The sequence below is a fragment of the Phalaenopsis equestris genome, unplaced genomic scaffold, assembly GCF_001263595.1.
Source record: "Phalaenopsis equestris unplaced genomic scaffold, ASM126359v1 Scaffold198870, whole genome shotgun sequence".
In the NCBI taxonomy this organism is placed as follows: Eukaryota; Viridiplantae; Streptophyta; class Magnoliopsida; order Asparagales; family Orchidaceae; genus Phalaenopsis; species Phalaenopsis equestris.
The window spans coordinates 41884-47341 of record NW_018218770.1 but is presented as its reverse complement, the minus strand read 5'-3'; positions in this window follow the sequence as shown (position 1 = coordinate 47341).

Sequence of the window (5458 nt, the reverse complement as noted above, 5' to 3'; positions counted from 1 at the left end):
ATTTTACAAGTCAGATTTGAAGAGAACTTTTGGGAGAGATTTGAAAAACTCAATGAATTTAATGTAGAAATGGTGGATCAAAGATATAATGAATATTCATATTTGGATAATAATGCTAGTAGTTTTGAAAGAGTAAACCCCAAGAGAGTGATTCAAGAAGATATGCTTCATTTTTAATTTCTCAGGTTGCAGATATTGAGTCGAGGTTGGATCAATAAATAGAAAGATATCTTCAAGGAACCCCAATTATTGAGGAAAATTTATTTGGATTATGGATTGAAACTGGCCATGAGATACATAATTCTTATTTTGATTATTACAATCTAGGCTGGGAAAATCATTTGAATTTTAATAAGAACGATAATTTTGGAGGAGGAGACCAATTTTGAGAAGATAAACAATTTAATCGGACATGTAGTTGGAAAAATCATGGCTATTATAATAATGAACTTTATTTTCATCTAGGATTTAACTCCAACCAACATATTGAGGAGGAGTCACTATTAGAAGAGGATGTGATTCAATTGGTGGGTCTTTTGGAAAGTCAAAAGAGTGAGTTGGAAAATCAAGAGGTCGCAATAAGGATTATAGAAAACCAGTTGGGGTAGATTTTTAATGCAGTTATTAGGTCCCCCCCCCTCAGAGATTTTATCTAGTGCCTTAAGATAAACTCTAAGGATATGAATGATGAGCAATTTAAAATTATCAAACTAATATTTAGAAAAGAATTTGAGGATGTGTTTCAAAAGAAATTTGAGTTGAGAAATGAGGATAAGGAGATTGAAAGGCCAACAAAAAAAATTCCTAAGGAATTAGAAAAACCTATTTCCTAAACTAAGGTAAATATAGAAAGATTACCTCTACCATTTACTCAGTGCTAATGGGAAGAATTGAAAGACAACCCTGAACGAAAGTATAAAGATCCATTTCTTATAAAACTTAAGGATGATATTAATATGACTATTGAGAAAATCACTAGAAGTATATTGGATCAGGAAATAAATATGAGGAACAAGGATATGAATCAATTTGAAAAGGAAGACCTTAATGAAAAATTTTAATTTGAGTACTTTGTAGGAATCCCTAGATATGGAAAAAAATTTTGTTATTGATCAAGGATTACTTAAATGGAATTTTGATACAGGTGGAATCATTTGTCAGGCTGACGACATTAAATAAAGCGCTTTATGGGAGGCAACCGATAGTTATTAGTGTGGTTTGATTTAGTGTGCTTGAGAGTTATGATTGTTAGTATTGTATTTTGTTTGCTGTGAATTGATTATTTTGATTGATGATTGGAGGATGTTTGGATTTTTAGTGGTTTGATTTGATTTTTATATGTTATGAGGGAGGTGATTCCTTAACTTCTTATTATGGCTAGACTTATATATTCACTTGTAGTAATTGGATTGATGAGTCCACCAGAGACAAGATTAGTTTTAATTGCGACAATTCCATCTCAATTTTGTTACTTCTTTCTCTGACTTTATTTTCAATTGATTGGAGTAGCTAACCTATTTGATGAGTAACATGTGAATGAATTTAAATTATCTTTATTACTGCTAGGGGTGATTAATTATTGGGATAAGGTGATGATCGAGGTTGGTGCACACGAACCAATATATAAGGGATAATCTTATCTTTGGGATTAGAATCTATAAAATTATTTATAGGTATTTAATATATTTGTGTAGTTATTCCGTTAGAAATTGGAAGTAAGTTAGTGAGATGCAATGACTTAAAGGAAGAATTGACCTCATTTATCATGTGTGTTTGTATTTTTGTTAAAATAATATAAAGATTTGGATAACACATAAATATATATATATATTACAATGTCAATATCTATTCTGCCTGTTAGACCTTTCTTTCCATTTTATCGATCATATTTTAGTTTAGACTTACTTTCTATTGCATATTATTATGTCCTGATGAATACTTATATATGTTTGTGATGGATAGAATTTCTGAACTTTTTTTCTTCCTGCTTATATTTTCTATATTGAATGTTATACATGTTTAACATGTTTAAAATCAAGTGTTTAAAATCAAGTTTTGGGGTAGGAAGAAAATTAAATTTTAAAGTTAGTATACTTCCTTTTAGTTTAATATTAGTGCAAGCATGTTTTAGGCTAGATTTACTTTATCCTACATTCATTTTATCCTAATTATGCAAGTATATGAATTTGATAGGATGTTGTAGTAGTTAGTAGATTTAACTTTTACTTTTTCTTCCAACTACATTTTATGGAATTAAGTGTAAAATATTTAAAAATTCAAGTTTGGGGGAAAGAAAAATTTCTCTTAAAAAGAAGTAAACTAAATTTTATTTGTCCTCAATTGACTATATTTTAAAAATTAATTTAACATGACCTTGGGTATTAGAGTTTAACTTTAAATTACTATATTTATGTTTGAAAATATTATGGTAAATTTAGGTAAAAGTTTTTAATAACGAAGGTCAATTCTAAAGTTAAAGATATTTGGTATGAAAGGATAAGATTATATTTTTTATTTAAAGTAAAAGAAATTGTATTTTTGAAGTATAAAGAATCTTAGAGTTTCATGTAAGAAGTAAAGAATGAGAATTTATTAAAAATCATCAAAATTAATTTGAATTTATAAAGTGAAGAAAGGTTAAAAGTTTTAACTTTAAGAAGAGGATAATGAAATTTAAAATTATAATCAAAATTATTAAAGGTTATCCATATATAGTAATCCTCACTTGAAAAAGAAAAGAAAAGAAATGATTGAAAAGATCCTGAATAAAAAAAAGGAAAAAAGAAAAGGAAAAAAGGAATGTGAGGAGAAGCTTGAGGAGATGCCTATTAAAAAATTAAATCAACTTGAGAAAAAGGCTTTATTACATTTTGTAAACTTGTATTTGAGTATGAGTAGCCATAATAGAAAATTTTTCATGAAATTCTTTTTCATATGGATATTCTAACTATTATTGACATAACAAATTATAGTTTTTCTTGAAATGAATGAAGATTCAGAAATCATAGATTTGACTACTAAGTATTCATATACTTATAGTTTTAATCTAAGTTATTAAAAGTTTTTTCTTAAATTATACTATGTTATTAATTAAATTTAAGTATAGATGTTTATAAATTAATCTCTATCCTAAGTCATAATTTTATGTAGTAGAAGAGTCACTTGAGGACAAGTAACGTTTAAGTTTGGGGGATTTTGACATGCATAGAAATTACCTACTTTTTTATATATTATTTTATGCTCTATTTTAATGATTTTTAATAATATTACACTTTAAAGGAAGGTATTTTGCATATTGTTTGTTTCAGGTACCAAAAATTGACTTTTGGACAAATGAAGCAAAATAAGAAATAGAAATATGAAGCAAAAATGGTACAATTTTGAGTAAAAATGAGCAAGAAAGGAAATTCTGACTTGAATATATTTTTGAATGAAATTACACTTTAAATAAAGGTTGTTTTTATTCTTATTTTGTAGTTATATCTGTTTGGAGCGAAACACAACTAAAATGGGGTGAAACGGAGCTGAAATGTAGTCAAAGGGAGCAAAATGGTGGAGCTGCTGCAAGGTGGCGCCTGAGGTGCCAAAATTGGTGCCAGAGGTGCTAGAATCCAGAGAATCGAAGCCTAAGGCACCAAAACTGGTGTCAGAGGCACTAGAGATGATATAAGATGGAGTAAGGCAATTCGAGACAAATTTTGTGCGGATTTTGAAGGCTTCAAATGTTTCAAACGCCCTATGGAGTGATTCAATGCATATAAATACTTTGGAAGGCTCTTTAATGAACGGATATGTCTCTTGAATGAATGGACATGTCTTTTGGGATTCAAAAGGTGTGAATTTTGGAGAGAATTTGCGAGGGAATTTTGAATTCTTTTTTAAAGGAGGCAGCCCCAAATTAAAAAAGAGAGGAGTCTAGGGCATGAGTGTGGCGTGAGAGTGAGAGGAAGGCTTTGTAGAAAAGAGAATTTTCTTCTAGGGAAGGTGAGAGATTTTTTCTTCATTACATTTCTAGGAGATAATTTAGTTCGATAGCAAAGAGATAAAGTGCTTGAAGGGAACTTCTAAGGATTTGCTTGTGAAGGAGTGTGAGATAAGTTGTGTTCTTTTCTTTCTTTATTTTATTAACTTGTTTTTATATATGAAATCGGTGTTTCGTCGTATCCTTCTCATGAATTTTGAATAGTCTTCTTTAATACGATTTTATGAAGAATTGACTTTTTTAATACGGTTTTAAATGTAAATAATTTGTGATGATTTAAACTCTAATCTTCATTTACTTTTCAATTTGGCTAATTAAAATGTTAAAATTTGTTGAGAAACATAAGATTCAAAAGGTCTATGTTTTCTAAACAAGGTAAGAGTCACATTCAATTTTATGGGTGAGAATATAATCCATGTGATTGAGTGCAAATAAATAGAGAAATATATTTTGTTGGACGCAGAATTGGAGATTTTGAGGTGATAGATCAAAATCTCCAATTAAGTCCATTTGATTGGAAACTAATGCCAACTAGTTGCTTGGAAACTAAAGCGAGATCGTTAGCCCTCAGGAGAGGGAGAAGTGAGAGCTCTGGAGAGAGAATGATTTTAATTACTTCACTAACTATGTACTCATTGTAAATGGGAAGGAAGTTTTCTTAAATTTGAACTCTTAGTCATAAAACTTTGTTTAGTCTTAGTAAATTTAACTTTCAAGTTTAGAAATTAGTTTAGTAAATTTAGTCTTTTTAGTTATATTTCTGTTAGCATTCATTAAACTCATTTTAACTTATCCTTCTTACTTTAATTTTTATAGTTTGAATATTGTGATTTATGCTATTATCACAAGAAATTCCATCTTCCAAACTAATGTACCCATCATCCAAACTAATTCATTAAACCAAGCTAATTCTTAAGGAATTTTTTATTGCGCTTCTCTGTGAGATCGATATTGGGGTTTTTAAAGAAAGCCCTATATTACTCTAAATGATACGTGCACTTGTGTAGAACCACTAGTGTATGAACTATTTTATATATCTTATAACATTTTCTATTTTGCACATTAACTACTTATTATAAGTTCAGTCAAGTTTTTAGCAATATTTTTAAAATCTAAATTGCTGCGTAATTTCAAGATGGGTCAAGTTTTTGAAACTGTTACCGGGGATTTAAATTGACATAAAACATGCAGAAAAATAACACACACTAGGGGCTTATCACCCAACTTAATATAAACCCTATTTAATCTTTTATATTAAATAAGGAAACTTGTTGGTCAACATAAAAGGTTTTGTAGACAAGAACAGATGCATACATTCTATGGTTTATTTAATTGAGTCTCACTGTAAAGTAATGTGTTATTCCTCCGGATAGGTACATCACTTGTGGTGTTACGCTCGTTTATTTAAAATATTGCATATATGAGATCAATTCGGTCTCATACTTTTAAAAATTATAATATTACTTTTCAAATATA